Below are 16,965 nucleotides of genomic sequence, written 5' to 3' on the forward strand. Positions count from 1 at the left end.
TTCTTTAATGATGGTTAAAGGAGTTTGATAGCAAATAGTGTCCACAGGGCCCTGGCATGCACCCCAAGGGCCACGGGGATAGGTCCTATCCTAGCCTGGCCACAGCATGGACCCCTTTCTTCTGTGACTCGTGGGACACTCACCACTTTTGCCTTGAGCCTGAGTTCCCAGAAAGCCCAAGTCCCCTGCTGGGCTGAGAGCTGCCCTGAAGGCCCAATGAAGCTTTTGTGGGCCCAGGCCTGGTGCTGTAAGTCTGAGGCTTTTCTCTGGGTAAGGAGCTGCAGCAAGTTTTCCATGATGCAGGAGTTCCTGACTGGTGGGAATGCATGTGGCAAAGCCAAGAGCAGGTGTGCCTGTGAGAGGCCCCACCAACCGGACCATTGCCTTTGTTTACATCCTGATGTACTGATGCATTTATGTAAGTACAAATGCATACATCTAGGTGCAAGACCTTGTGAGAAAGTTTCTCTGTGCCATTATAGAAGGAATGTGAAGAGGGAATTAAATCATTTCCAAAATTTTTCTTTAATAAAACCTCTAAATCGAAGATCCACCCTGTGCCAGGTACAGTGCTACTTGATTCTTTTAACAAAAAAGAGTTTTCTGGTGGCTTAGTAGGTTAAGGATCCAGTGTTGTCACTGCTGTGGTTGGGTTGCTACTGTGACATAGATTCCATCGCTGGCCCAGGAATTTATATGTATTGCCGTCATGTCCCCCCACCCCCAGAAAAAAGCTTCAGAAGAAACTACATCTTCCAATGTAGTTGGATTTTAGATTTCTAGCCACCAGAATTTTGAAAAAGATTCTGTTGTTCAAGCCACCCAATCTTGGTGTTTGTTATGGCAGCCCTAGCAAAATAACACAAGGTGCTAAATAACTTTAAAGCACAGCTCTAATCCCTTTGTTTGGCTGCACCCTGTAGGCCTGCAAACCCAGTATTTGCCCCATCTGGAGACCTTGGACACAGACCTAAGAAAAAGCCCAGAGTCAGTGATAGAGACATTAGTGGTTTATTGGATAGGGGGATCTTACATGTCAAAAGCAAGGTCCTAGAGTGACACCACCATATGTGTCAGAAGGTGGGTAGGACGAGGCAGTCTTTGCTATGGGAAGTGGGAGGAGGTTAACAATTACAGGGGGAATTCTTTTTTGGGGGTCTGTGCCCAAAGCATGCAGAAGTTCCTGGCCAGGGATCGAACCCATGACACAGCTGCAGTGACAATGCCAGATCCTTAACCCACTGTGCCACAAGGGAACTCCTATAGGGGAATTGAAGTCAGCTTGGCTCTTTGATTACTGGAGATACCAGCAAAGGAGCGCTGTTCCTCATAGCCCCTTTTGTAAGCTATCTTAGTGGAGGTGTTTTGATTTAAAGTTAGAACAGTCATTACCTGGAGCCTGGGGCAAGTGTGTAAGAAAGTCAGGTGAGTAGGGTGTAGGTGAACCAGGCACTGGTCAAGCAGGGGATGTACAGAGAGCAGAAGAGCAATGGTCTTTTTTTTTTTTTTTTAAATCAAAATCAGTTCATTTACAATTTTGTGTTAATTTCTGCTTAAAGTGATTCATTTATACATAAATATATATAAATCCATTTTATATTCTTTTCCATTGTGGTTTATCACAGGATACAGAATATAGTTCCCTGTGCTATACAGTAGGACCTTGTTGTTTATCCATTCTATAGATAATAGTTTGTGTCTGCTGACCCCAAATTCCCACAACATCCCTATCGATCCCTCCCCTCCCCCTTAGCAACCACAAGTCAGTTCTCTGTGAGTCTGTTTTTGTTTTGTAGATAAGTTCATTTGTGTCATATTTTACCTCAATGAATTTTATTATATTATAGTTGTACAACCATCATTACAACACAATTTTACAACATTTCCATCCTCAACCCCTAGCCCATCCCTCCCCATCAACCTGTCTCCTCTGGTAACCTTAAGTTTTTCAAAGTCTGTGAGTCAGTTACTGTTCGGCAAATAAGTTCTTTGTATCCTTTTTTTAGATTCCACATATAAGTGATAGCCTATGACGTTTATGTATTACTGTCTAACTTCACTTACATGATAATTTCTAGGTCCATCTATGTTGCTGCAAATGCCATTATTTCGTTCCTTTTTATGGCTGAGTAGTATTTCATTGTGTATATGTAGCACATCTTCTTTATTCACGCCTCTGTCGATGGACATTTAGGTTGCTTCCATGTCTTAGCTATTGTATATAGTGATGCAGTGAACATTGGGGTACTTGTATCTTTTTGAGTCATGGTTTTCTCTGGATAGAAGCCCAGGGAGTGGGATTGCTGGATCAAATGGTAATTCTCTTTTTAGTTTTTTAAGGAATCTCCATACTGTATTCCACAGGGATGGCACCAGTTTACATTCCCACCAAGAATGTAAGAGGTTCCCTTTTCTCCACACCCTCTCCAGCTTTTATTGTTTGTAGACTTTTTGGTGATGTCCGTTCTGGCTGGTGTAAGGTGGTACCTCATAGTAGTTTTGATTTGTATTTCTCTAATACTGAGTGATGTTGAACATCTTTGCATGTGTTTTATGGCCATCTGTAGGTTTTTGGAGAATTGTCTGTTTAGATCTTCTGCCAATTTTTTTGATGAGGTTTTTTGGTATTGAGCTGCAGGAGATGTTCGTACATTTTGTCAGTCCCTTCATTTGCAAACATTTTCTCCCTTTCTGTGGGTTGTCTTTTCATTTTGTTTAGGGTTTCCTTTGCTGTGCAAAAAGTTTTAAGTTTAATTAGGTCACATTTGTTTATTTTTGTTTTTATTTTCATTACTCTAGGAGGTGAATCTGACAGGATATTACTGTTGTTTATGTCAGAGAATGTTCAGCCTACGTTTTCCTCTAAGAGTTTTATAGTATATGGTCTTATATTTAGGTCCTTTATCCATTTTAAGTTTATTTTTGTATATTGTGTTAGGGTGTTTTCTAATTTCATTCTTTTACATGCGGCTGTCCAGTTTTTCCAGCACCACTTACTGAAGAGACTGTCTTTTTTCCATTGTGTATTCTTGCCTCCTTTGTCATAGATTAGTTGACCATAGCTACGTGGGTTTAATTCTGGGCTTTCTATCCTGTTCCACTGATCTATATTTCTGTTTTTGTGCCAGTACCGTACTGTTTTGATAACTGTAGCTTTGTAGTATAGTCTGAAGCCAGGGAGCCCGGTTCCTCCAGCTCCATTTTTCTTTCTCAGAATGGCTTTGCTATTTTGGGTCTTTTGTGCCTCCAAACTTTAAAATATTTTGTTCTATTTCGGTAAAGAATGTCTTTGGTAATTTGATAGAGATTGCATTGATCTGTAGATTGCCTTGGGTAGTATGGTAATTTTGACAATATTGATTCTTCCAATCCAAGAGCATGGTATGCCTTTCCATCTGTTTGTGTCATCTTTGATTTCTTTCTTCAGCATCATAATAGTTTTCAGAGTACAGGTCTTTTGTCTATTTAGGTGGGTTTATTCCTAGGTATTTTATTCTTTTTGATGTGATGGTAAATGGGATTGTTTCCCTAGTTTATCTTTATGATCTTTTATTGTTAGTATGTAGGAATGCATTTGAAATTTCAGCATATTAATTTTGTATCCTGCAATTTTACCAAATTCATTGATGAGCTCTAACAGTTTTCTGGTAGCATCTTTAGGATATTCTAGGTATAGTATCATGTTATCTGCAAATAGTGATAGTTTTACTTCTTCCTTTCCAATTTGTATTCCTTTTATTATTTTTTTTCTCTGACTGCCATGGCTAGGACTTCCAAAACTATGTTGAATAGTAGTGGCAAGAGAAGATATCCTTGTCTTATTCCTGATCTTAGCAGGACTTCTTTTAGCTTTTCACCATTGAGAATGATGTTAGCTGTGGGTTTGTCATATATGGCCTTAATTATGTTGAAGTAGGTTCCCTGTATGCCCACTTTCTGGAGAATTTTTATCAGAAATGGGTGTTGGATTTTGTCAAAAGCTTTTTCTGAATCTGTTGAGAGGATCATATGGTTTTCTTTTCTTTTCTTTTTTCTTCCTAGGCCTGCACCCATGGCATATGGAGGTTCCCAGGATAGGGGTCCAAGTGGAGCTGCAGCTACCAGCTTACACCACAGCCACAGCAACGCAGGATCTAAGCTGTGTCTGCGACCTACACCACAGCTCATGACAATGCCAGATCCTTAACCCACTGAGTGAGGCCAGGGATTGAACCTACAACCCCATGGTTCCTAGTTAGATTCGTTTCTGCTGTGCCACAACGGGAACTCTTGATCATATGGTTTTTATTCTTTAGTTTGTTAATGTGGTGTAGCACACTGGTTGATATATGGATATTGAAAAATCCTTGCATCCCTGGAATAAATCCCACTTGATCATGACGTACAGTCCTTTGAATGCATTGTTGGATTGGGTTTGCTCGTATTTTGTTGAGGATTTTTGCATATATGTTCACTGGTGATATTGGCCTGTAATTTTCTTTTTCTGTGGTATCTTTGGTTTTGGTATCAGGGTGATGGTGGCCTCATAGAGTGAGTTTGGGAGTGTTCCTTCCTCTGCAATTTTTTGGAGTCGTTTCAGAAGGATAATGGTTAACTCTCCTCTAAATTTTTGATAGAATTTGTCTGTGAAGCCATCTGGGCCTGAACTTTTATTTGTTGGAAATTTTTAAATCACAGCTTCAATTTCAGTACTTGTGACTGGTCCATTCATCTTTTCTACTTCGTCTTGGTTTAGTCTTGTTAGATTGTACTTTTCTAAGAATTTGTCCATTTCTTCTAGGTTGTCCATTTTATTGGCATATAGTTGCATGTAGTAGTCTCTTATGATCTTTTGTATTTCCCTGATGTCTGTTGTAACTTCTTTTTCATGTCTAATTTTATTGATTTGAGTCTTCTTTTTTCTTGATGAGTCTGGCTTAATTATGGTTATCAATTTTGTTGATCTTTTCAAAAAACCAGCTTTTAGTTTCATTGATCTTTTCTATGGTTTTTGTTTCTATTTCATTTATCTCTGTTCTGTTCTTTATAATTTCTTTCCTTCTACTCACTTTGGGTTTTGTCTGTTCTTTCTCTTGTTGTTGATGTAAATGTAGGTTGTTTGAGATTTTTCTTGTTTCCTGAGATAGGCTTGTATTGCTATAAAATTCTTAGAACAGCTTTTGCTGCATCACATAGGCTTTGGATTGTTGTGTCTTTGTTTTCATTTGCTTCTAGGTGTTAATTTCCTCTTCAGTTTCTTCAGTGATCCATTGGTTGTTTAGTAGCATGTTGTTTAGTCTCCAAGAGTTTTTTTTTTTTTTTTTTTCCTTTTTGTTGACTTCTAGTCTTATAGTGTTGTGGTCAGAAAAGATGCTTGATTTGATTTCAGTTTTCTTAAATTTACTGAGGCTTGGTTTGTGGCCCAGAATGTGATCAGTCCTAGAGAATATTTCATGTGCACTTCAGAAAAATATGTATTCTGCTCCTTTTGGCTGGAATATTCTATAATATCTGTTAAGTCCATCTAGTCTAATGCAGCATTTAAGGCCTGTGTTTCCTTGTCAATTTTTTGGATGATCTGTCCATTGCTATAAGTATGGTGTTAAAACCCTCTGCTATTACTGTGTCAATTTCCCCTTTTAAGGTTGTTAGCAGTTGCCTTATGTGTTGAGATGATCCTCTGTGGATTGCATATATATTTACAGTTGTTATATTTTCTTCTTGGATTGATCCTTTGATCATTATGTAATGTCCTTCTTTGTCTCTTATAATATTCTTCTTTTTTTTTTGGTCTTTTTTGCCATTTCTTGGGCCACTCCTGCGGCATATGGAGGATCCAGGGCTAGGAGTCGAATCGGAGCTGTAGCTGCCAGCCTACGCCAGAGCCACAGCAATGCAGGATCCGAGCCGCGTCTGTGACCTACACCACAGCTCACGGCAACGCCGGAACCCTGACCCACTGAGCAAGGGCAGGGATTGAACCTGCAACCTCATGGTTCCTAGTCGGATTTGTTAACCACTGCGTCATGACGGGAACTCCTCTTATAATATTCTTTATTTGAAGGTCTCTTTTGTCTGCTATGAGTATTGCTACACCAGCTTTCTTTTGATTTCCATTTGCATGGAATATTTTCTTCCATCCTCTCACTTTCAATTTTATGTGTCTCTAGAGGTGAAGTGGGTGTCTTGAAGACAGCATATATTTGGGTCTTGTTTTTGTATCCATTCAGCCATGTCTTTTGTTTGGAGCATTTAGTCCATTTACATTTAAAGTAATTATTGATATGTATGTTCTTATTAACATTTTATTAATAGTTTTGGATTTGTTTTTCTTGGTCTTTTTTCTTCTCTATTCTTTTATCTTTTGGTTTGATGACTATCTTTAGTGTTGTGTTGTTGCTTTTCTTATTTGTATCTATTGTAGATTTTTGGTTTGTAATTATGAAATTTTGATATAGGAGTCTATATATAATCACGCACACACGTTTGTTTTAAGTTGTAGGTCTCTTAATTGCAAGTGCATCTCCAGTATCCTGTGTGTAGATGATTTCCTACCTTTACTATATGCATGCCTTTACAGGCGAGCCTTCTCATTTATAATATTTTTGTTACTAGTTGTAGCCTTTTCTTTTCCACCTAGAGAAGTTCCTTCAGTATTTGTTGTAAAGCTTGTTTAATGGTGCTGAATTCTCTTAGCTTTTGCTTTTAAGTAAAGCTTTTGATTTCTCCTTCAAATCTGAATGACAGCCTTTCTAGGTAGAGTAATCTTGGTTGGAGGTTTTTCATCACTTTAAGTATATTGTCCCACTCTCTCTGGCCTGCAGAGTTTCTGCTGAAAAATCAGTTGATAACTTTATCAAGGTTCGCTTGTATGTTATTTGTTTCTTTTCTCTAGCTGCTTTCAGCATTTTCTCTTTGTCTTTAATTTTGGTCAGTTTGATTAATATGTGTCTCAGGGTATTCCTCCTTGGGTTTATTTTATATTGTAACTAGTGCTTCTTGGATTTGAGGGATTCCTTTCCCATGTTAGGGAAGTTTTCGGCTATTATCTCTTCAAATACTTTTTCTGGCTCTTTCTCTCTTCTCCTTCTGGCACCTCTGTGATATGGTGCATTTAACATTGTTCCAGAGTTCTCTTAGGCTGTAATTTCCTTTTAGTCTTTTTTCTCTTTTCTGTTCAGCATCAGCGATTTCCACTAATCTGTCTTCCACCTCACTTGTTCATTCTTCTGCCTCCTGACTTCTGCTGTTGATTCCTTCTAGTGAATTGTAATTTCAGTTATTGTATTTTGCATCTCTGCTTGCTTAATCCTTAAATCTTCTATTTCTTTGCTTAGTGTTTCTTGTAATTTATCAATCTTTGCCTCCAGTTTATTTCCAAGATCTTGAATCATCTTTACTATCATTAGTCTAATTTTTTTCATGGAGGTTGTTAATCTCTAGATCACTTAGCTATTTTTTTTTTCTTGTTCTTTCATCTGTGTCATATTTGTCTGCTTTTTCCTTTTGCATAGATTTTTGTTGTGGTCTCCTTTTTGGAGACAGTAGTGTTTTAGCCTCTTTTGCTTCTGATGTCAGTCCTTCATTGTGGCTAAAGTTGGTACAGGGGTTTGCTGCAGGCTTCCTGATGGGCGGGACTGGTGCCTGTCAACTGGTAGGTGTTGCTGATTCTTATCCTTCTGGTGGGTGTGGTTTTGTCTTTCATGTGATTAGAGGCAGCTGCATGCCTGGGGGTTCTTTAGGCAGCATGATTGCCAATGGGTGGGGCTGTGTTCCCACCTGGTTTGTGATTTGGCCTGGGGTTTCTCAGCCCTTATGGGTGCGGCAAGGTTTTTCCAAAATGGCTACTTTTAGAGGAATTCACTCTGATGACTGTTGCTGAGAACTTTGCCTCCAGTGTCCTCCTCCCACAGTGAGCCACAGTCACCCCATATTTTCACAGGAGATCCTCCAAGAACCGCAAGCATGTCTGACCCAGATTTCTATGGAATCTCTGCTTTGCCCTGGGACCCAGTACACATGAAAGCCAGTATGTGCCTTTCAAGAGTGGAATATCCATTTTCCCCAGTCCTGTGGAGCTCCTGTACAAAGGCCATGCTGGTGCTCAATACCCAATGTTCCAGGGCCTCCTCCTACCAAAGCCAGATCCCCAGGGGTGGGAACCTGACATGGGGCTCAGAACTTTCTCTCCCATGGGTAAGCCTCTGCAATGTAGTTACTTTCCAATCTGTGAGCCACCCACCCGATGGGTATATAATGTGTAATCGCCCCTCCTGTCTTGATATGGCCTCCTTTGTCTTCCAGAGTAGGATATCTTTTTTTTTTTTTTTTTTTTTTTTTTTTTCCCCTTTTTAAGGCCGTACCTGCAGCATATGGAAGTTCCCAGGCTAGGGGTGGAATCAGAGCTCTAGCTGCCAGCCTATACCACAGCCACAGCAACACAGGATCCAAGCCATGTTTGCGACCTGCACCACAGCTCGTGGCTAAGCAAGGCCAGGCATCAAACCTGAATTCTTTTGGGTAGTAGTCAGGTTTGTTACCCCTGAGCTATGACAGGAACTCGAATAGGATATCTTTTTTGATGGTTTCCAGTCTATTTTGTTGAAGGTTGTTCAGCAGTTGGTTGTAATTTTGTTGCTTTTATGAGAGAAGGTAACCTTCAGTCCTTCTACTGCACCATCTTAATCCCACCTCCTGTGTGTTATATTTTAGATTCCACATATAAGTGATACCATAAGATATTTGACTTCACTTAGCATGATAATCTCTAGCTCCATCCATATTGCTTCAAATGGCATTATTTCATTCTTTTTTATGGCTGAGTAGTATTTCATTGTGTATATGTACCACTTTATCCATCTGTTTTTCGGTGGACTTTTAGGTTGTTTCCATGTCTTGGTTATTGTGATTAGTGCTGCTATGAACACAGTGTTGCATGTATCTTTTTGAATTACAGTTTTGTCTGAGTATATGCCCAGGAGTGGTATTCCTGGATCATATGACAACTCTTTTAGTTTTTTGAGGTACCTCCATACTGTTCTCCATCGTGGCTGCACCAACTTACATTCCCACCAACAGTGTAGGAAGGTTCCCATTTCTCCATACCCTCTCCAGCATTTGTTATGTGTAGAAACTTTTTTGTCTTTTTCTAGGGCCACACCCAAGGCAGATGCAGGTACCTAGGCTAGGGGTCTAATTGGAGCTGTAGTCGCTGGTCTACGCCAGAGCCACATCAACACCAGATCTGAGCCATGTCTGCAATCCACACCACAGCTCACGGCAATGCTGGATCCTCAACTCACTGAACAATTGTGTCCTTTTTTTATATCCCACATGTAAGTGATAACATATGATGTTGCTGTCAAAATTATCATGCTAAGTGAAGTTAGTGAGACACCAACATCATAACTGTTTCTGCATCTAATCTTTTCTAAGAAGTTGTTTTGATTAAAAGATATGGTGAAAATTCAGCTTCAGAGTATGTATTTGGAAAAGGAATTTTTCAGATAATTATGGATATTCTTTTTGTGTTTTTTTTGTTGTTGTTGTTGTTTTTTTTTTTTTTTGCTTTTTAGGGCCACACCTGTGGCATATGGAGGTTCCCAGGCTAGAGGCTGAATCAGCTATAGCTGCTGGCCTACACCACAGCCACAGCAATGCAGGATCCAAGCCACATCTGCAACCTACACCACAGCTTATGGTAACGCTGGATCCTTAACCCACTGAGTGAGGCCAGGGATCAAACCCACAACCTCATGGTTACTAGTGGGATTGGATTTGTTTCCTCTGTGCCACAATGGGAACTCCATGGATATTCTTTTTTGATGCCACACCTAAAACTGGTAGTTTCTTAAAAGTATTTGGCAGTTCCTGTTGTGGCACAGTGGAAACGAATCTGACTAGTATCCATGAGGATGTGGTTTTGATCCCTGGCATCACTCAGTGGGTTGGGGATCTGGCTTTGCTGTGAGTTGTGTGTAGGTCACACAGGCAGTTTGGATCCCATGTTGCTATGGTGCGGGCCAGCAGCTGATGCTCTAATTCGACCCCCTAGCCTGGGAATTTCCATCTGATGTGAGTGCGGCCCTAAAAAAAACCAAAACAAAACGGTATTTGAAGTGTGGAATCTAAAATCTAAATGATGTTAAAATTTTTTCAAATGTTAATTACATTTAATTTAAAATATATTAATTTGTACATTTTACATTTGAGAGCAATTTTAGGTTCACAGCAAAATTAAGCAGAGAGGACACAGGCTTCCCATACTCTCTCGGTCCTTACACATACATGCACAATCTCCCTCACTAATCAACGTCCCTCACCAGAAGAGTGCATTTGTTACAACTAATGAGCCTACACTGACACATCATTCTCTCTCGAATAATGATAATAGTTTATGTTAGAGTTCACTCTTAGTGTATATTCCATGGGTCTGGACAGATGTATGACGTATCCAGCACTGTAACATGCAGATGTTTCACTTCCTTAAAATCCCCTGTGCTCCATCTATTCATCCCTCCCTCTCAGCTTATCCCTGGCAACAACTAATCTTCTTAATGTTCAGTGATCTTTTTGTTTCTCCTTAGATAAGATCCACTAGTGAATCTTGCACTTTGAATGGATCTTTTACCCTCATGTAATCTTGTACCATCATGCACTGGTCATTTGGAAAATATTTGTTTATTGAGTTATGTAGATCTCCTAAATGTTGACCCATTTCATTATGCATTATTCAAATCACATTCGTTTTTCTCACCAATACCACCAGTATCAGAGCAAGGTTAAGTATTGGGAAGTTCTCAAGCTCAGAGTGGTATATACAAATTTTCTAAAATTTTAATTTTTATTAAAGCTTTATTTATTTTTGTCTTTTCTAGGGCTGCACTCACGGCATATGGAGGTTAATGGGAGCTAGGAGTCTAATCGGAGCTGTAGCTGCAATGTGGGATCCGAGTCGTGTCTGCGACCTATCCCATAGCTCACGGCGATGCTGGATCCTTAACCCACTGAGCGAGGCTAGGGATCGAACCCACAACCTCTTGGTTTCTAGTTGGATTCATTTCCACTGTACCACAATGGGAACTCCAAGCTTTATTTTTAACATTTAGCTATAAGCACTATAAATTGTGTTCTCAGCCTCACTTCAGGAAAATGACTGCCAGATACACATCTGTCAGTTTTGTTTTTCAGTCATTTTTTTAAGTAACAGTGCTATTCCATGAAAAAAGTTCAGCTTGCCCTTCAACCACACCAGTGCTTTTCCTTGAGGCATGTATTATACTTTCTATGTAGTATAAGTACTTTGTTTTCCTATTTTTTTCAGTATTAAAATGCTGTTTACAGAAGAGTCAGATTAACAAAAATGATTTTCCTGCTTCATCGTAAGTATTCTTACATGCCGGTGGCATTTTTACTGAGTATGTGGCAGTAATGGACATAGCAGCTGCTACCTCGATCATGCTAAGGTCAACAGTTGAACCCAAATTGTACCATCAGTGGAAATGGCAAATCACATCTTAGTATTAATTTTTTAATTTCCAGAGCCCCCAAAGGATCTCAGGAGCCCTAAAGAGATCCATGGGCCTCTAGTGTATGGTAACCATGAAGTCTTACTCTCTACAAACTGAAATCTAAGAAAGAACTTAGGGAGATCATGTAGTCCCCTCTTGAGATTTCCTCTGGTATAGGAGCTCTCTTTGCTCCTGCTCCTTCCTTTGTGGTGCTTTTGGGGGAGAGAGGAACTTGGGTATGTCTAGCAGCCCATCTCCTCACTGAGGCACTTGAGTATGCCTCAGTCTCCTCTTTCCTCTTTTTTTCTCTTGGGAGACAGCCAGACTTCCTGCAGAATGTATTTCTGGTCTTCTGTGATTTTGGCATCACAGGGGCCTGGTTTTGCTTTTCAGTATTTTCGGTGACTGAGTAGTAAAGCTTCATTTTAGAATTCAGTATTGGAAACTCTACACCTAAGTGTTGTCCTCAAATCCTTTATCAGTAGTAAGGGTGTCATTTTAATCTCTGTGTGATCATTTCTTTCATCCTTTATTGGTTCTGAACTCAGGTAAAAGAGGTGTTGTTTATTGGGATCCACAAACCCACAACAGATTGTACTGCCTGGATGGTCTGTTAGGGGATAGATTAACTTAGCAGAAACAGAAAAACCATGATAATAATTGATGATTATGCCAGGTCCTGTTATATTGCTGATATAATGGTTTCCAGACAGGTTTTAACCAGTGAATCCTTGGCGCTTTTAATCCTTAGCAGCTCTGGAGATAAAAGGTAGTGGTTAATTATCTTGTGATTATAAGGGACTGTGTATTGTGGTATTGTGAAAAGGGCTCAGAATTTCAAATCCATAGGCCTTGCCTCTAAGCTCAGTTCTCCCATTTAATGAAAGGCTTTTGGCAAGCCCTTTGTAACTCTTTGATCCTCGGCTTTTCTTTGAGTCAATTTCTGCCTTCCTTATCCCTCAAAAGGTTATAGTGAGGTCTAATGGACTGAACGTAAGAACCTCTGTGGTTTTTTTTTTGTTCACAGTGTCATTGTTCTCATCTCCAAGTAGCAAGTATCTTGTCTCATGTGTGACCTGGATAAACTGAGTCACAGCCTTGTGTTCACTCAGTGTTTTTAATTTTGTTTTTTCAAGGTAGTATAAAACTTGTGGAGTTCCTTTGTGGCACAGTGGGTTAAGGATCCAGCATTGTCCTGCAATGGTTGAGTTGCTGCTCTAATGCAGGTTCAGTCCCTGACCTGGGAGCTTTTATATGCCTCAGGCGCAGCCTTAAAAAAAAAAGGGGTGAAACTTGAGTATATACTTGTAACAGATCCACAGTACATGAAGAAAAATGTTTTAAGTCCTCCTTAATTTCTCCCCACTCTACTTTCAATGTCCCCCAGGGCTAATTACCATTAACTTTGTTATGTTTTTAATGTGTGTGGTTGCGTATACGTACATGTGCATACATAATATGAATGTTCTTTTTCACTCATATGCCTTGATGATCTTACCTTTATCATATCAGTAGGTAAATACCTCCTTTTTTTAAAAAGGAAAATAGAAATCATAATCTTGGTTTCAAAGTTACAAGGAAACTAAAGATTCTTCTCTGTCCTAATTGGGTATATGTAGTCTCTACATTATTTCAGATGATTACATGTTTCCGCCAGAATTCACTGTGTCTTGAGGAAATTTATCCATTTTGAAGCTATTGTGATTGCTAAAGGAATTCACTGAACAGCATAATTTGGAATAATTGGGGTATTATTTGACAGATGTCAAAGGTGAAAAAGCGTTTGGGCAGGTATGGAGATTGGTGATAGGTTGGGTATGTGCAAAGGCACAGGAGGTGCAAAAGAATAAGATAGAGGAGGATACTGAGGGCCTGAGATAGATTTTCATCAAAAGTAGGGGAGTTCCCTGGTGGCCTAGTGGTTAAGGACTTGGCATTATCATTGTTATGGCTTAGGTTACTGCTGTGGCTTGGGTTCAGTCCATGGCCCAGGAACCTTCTGCATGCCTCAGGCAAAGCTAGAAAAAAAAAAGTTGCTGTAAGGGAGGTTCAGATAAAGTGCTATGGGAATTTTTAAAAAGAATTTTAACTAAATTAGTAATCAGTTGGGTATTGATCAAATAGGATTTGAGTATATACAGAGTTGGACAATGTATTGGGAAGTATTTTCTAGGCAGAGGGAAAAATATAAAGAAAAACAAATGTATGAAGTACTTGTTGGAAAAAGTGAATGGGTCAATGAAAGTAAATAATGGGAAACAAAGTTGGAAAGGTAAGATGGGAACCAGGTTTAAGAGGACTAGTTAATGGACTTTGCTATTCAGACCTATTTTTTAATTAAAAAAATTTTTTTTTTTTTTTTTTTTTGCTTTTTAGGGCCGCACCCCTGGCATATGGAAGCTCCTACGCTAGGGGTCAAATCTGTAGCTGCCAGCCTACACCACAGCCACAGCAATGTGGGATCCGAGCCACATTTGCGAACTACACCACAGCTGACGACAACGCTGGATCCCAGACCCACTGAACAAGGCCAGGGATCGAACCCACATCCTCATGGATACTGGTTGGATTTGTTTCCGCTGCACCACAACGGGGAAATCCTAGACCTCATTTTAAAGGTAAAGAAAAGCTACTGGTTTTTTGTTTTTAATTTTTTTAGATTGAAGTATAGTTAATTTACAATGTTGTGTTTCTGCAGTACAGCAAAGTGGTTCAGATACACACACACATTCCTTTTAAAGTCACATTCTTTCCCATTGTGGTTTATCACAGCACATTGAATATAGCTCTCTGTATGTACAATAGCACCTTATTGATCATCCCCTTCATGTAAGTTAGCTTCCAACTGCTAACCCGAACTTTTCACTCCATCCCTCCCCAACCTCCTCCCCCCGTAACAACCACAAATTTGTTCTCTATGTGAGTCTGAAAAAGCTATTGTTTTTTAAGCAGAGGTATTATGATTGTAGCTATTAAAAGAATAATGTAGTGGTGGAATTGAATTTCTATATAAAAGGAGTTTGGGAAAGCTAGTTGGCTGGGCTTGAAGTTAAATTCATAAAGCACCATAAATAATATTTAAAAAAACATCATTTGTGCCAAAAAAGGAGAAGGGAGTGCAGATTATACAGATGACTAAAGTCAAGAAAGAATCAGAGTTCTCTTGCGGTGCAGTGGGTTAAGGATTGGGCGTTGTCACTGCAGCAGCTTGGGTTACTGCTGTGGCATGGGTTTGAACCCTAGCTCAGGAACTTTGAAGCTGTGGGTGAGGCCCCCACCCCCAAAAAAGCCAAAAGAAGATTTTGTCCTCTTTAATCAGACAGTCCCTATACCCTCTTCCCTGTTGCCCCTAGAAAATAATTTACTTTTTGCCTATGAGTTTATCTATTTTGAATACTTCGTATAAATGGACTGCAACATTATGTAATTTTTGTGTCTGGCTTCTTTCACCTTGGCATGTTTTTGAGGTTCATCACACTGGAGCATGTATCAGTAGCTTATTCCTTTTTATGGATGAGTAATATTCCATTGAATGTACATACCATTTTATTTATCCACTTACCCATCTGTGGACTTGGGTAGTTTTCTACATTTTGGTTATTGTGATTAGTGCTGCTATAAACATTCCTCTACATTTGAGTACCTGGTTTTCAGTTCTTTTGGGTACACACCTAGGCATGGATTTAAAATTTACTTAGGAACTGCCAGACTGTTTTTAGCAGCAGCTGCACCATTCAGTTTACATTCTCATCAGCAGTACACAAGGAATCCCATTTTTCCACATTCCCTGCAATACTTAGTACTTTTTTTTTCTTGTTTTTTACAGATGTGCTAGTGGATGTGAAATTGTTTCTCATTATGGCTTTCATTTGCATTTCCCTAACTGCTAATGACACTGAGCATCTTGTGCTTTTTGGCCATTTATATCTTTGGAGAAATGTCTGTTCAAACTCTTTGTCCACTTTTCAATTGGGTTTCTTGTCTTGATGAGTTGGGGCAGTTCTTTATATATGCTGTGTATATATGACCCTTTTTAGAAATATGATTGCAGATATTTTCTTGCATTCTACAGGTTATCTTTTCACTTGTATGTCAATTATATCTTAACTTTTATATAAGCTATATGGCAGTATTAATAGTGATTCTGGTTATCATGCTGTATATTACATCCCCAGTATATATTTATAATTTGACATTTGTACATTTTAATCAATTTTATCCAATTGACCCCTCTCCCTACACTCCACTTTTGGTAACCACAAGTCTTTTTCTGAGCTTGGGTTTTTGTTTTTTAGATTCCACATGTAAGTGAGATTTACATTATTTTTCTTTCTCTGTCCTCTTATTTCACTTGGCATAATGCCCTCAAAGTCCATTTATGCTGTTGCAAATGGCAGGATTTCCTTTTACATGGCTGAATAATATTCCTGTGCATTTGCCTACACACCACAACCTCCTTATCTATCCACCCACTGATGGTCACTTAGGCTGTTTCAATGTCTTTAGCTACTGTAAATAATGCTAGTGAACATGCGGGTGCAGATATCTCATCAACATAGTGTTTTCCCCCCTTTGGACAATTCCCAGAAGTGAAACTGCTAGAACATATGGTAGTTCTACTTTTAATTTTTGGAGGAACATCCATAAGGCTTTCCACAGTGGTTGTACCAGTTTACAATCCCACCAACAGTGCACAAGGGTTCTTTTTTCTCCACATCCTCATCTAGCACCTGTTATAGCTTTTTTTTTAATGATTGCCATTCTAACAGATGTGAGCTAATATTTCATTGTAGTTTTGACTTGCATTTTCCTAGTAATAAGTCATGTTGAACAACTTTTCATATGTCTGCCATTTGTATATCTTTGGGAAAATATCTATATTCTTTCCCTCATAAAAAAATTTGTCTTTCTCCTGACTTATTTCACTTAGTATGAAAATCTCTAGTTGCATCCATGTTGCTGCAGATGCCATTATTTCATTCTTTTTGTGGCTTTATAATATTCCATTTTATGTATGTGTCACATCTTCTGCATCCATTTATCTGTTGATGGACACTGAGGTTGTTTCCATGTCTTGGCTATTATGAATAGTGCTACTCTGAACATACGGGTGCATGTATCTTTTTGAACTATAGTTTTGTTTGGACATATACCTAGGAGTAGGACTGCTGGATCATGTGGTATCACTTACATGTGGAATCTAAAATATAGCACAAATGAACCTATCTACAAAACAACAGACTCACGAACGTAGAGAACAGACTTGTGTGGCTGCCAAGGGGGAGGGGGGAGAGAGTGGATGTACTGGGAGTTTGGGGTTAGTAGATGCAAACTACTAAGAATGGATAAGCAGAAGTTCCCATTGTGGCTCAGTGGTTAACAAAACTGACATCCATGAGGATGTGAGTTTGATCCCTGGCCTTGCTCAGTGGATTAAGGGTATGGTGTTGCTGTGAGCTGTGGTATAGGTTGCAGA

At 39.3% G+C, this 16,965-nt stretch overlaps 1 long non-coding RNA gene across 1 annotated transcript; it reads left to right on the forward strand.

The window, feature by feature from the left end:
* The first annotated feature begins 8,300 nt into the window (after positions 1-8,300).
* On the forward strand, positions 8,301-13,145 carry LOC146399829 (uncharacterized). Its single transcript, XR_014815139.1, has 2 exons — positions 8,301-8,704; positions 9,360-13,145. It is a non-coding gene; the product is annotated as an uncharacterized LOC146399829 (long non-coding RNA).
* Positions 13,146-16,965: the final 3,820 nt, after the last annotated feature.

Source organism: Sus scrofa, chromosome 9 (genome assembly GCF_054392235.1).
Source record: "Sus scrofa isolate SSC_HxYL_T2T_F1_AM1 chromosome 9, Sscrofa_HxYL_maternal_Yorkshire_Landrace_v2.0, whole genome shotgun sequence".
NCBI classification, from domain to species: domain Eukaryota; kingdom Metazoa; phylum Chordata; class Mammalia; order Artiodactyla; family Suidae; genus Sus; species Sus scrofa.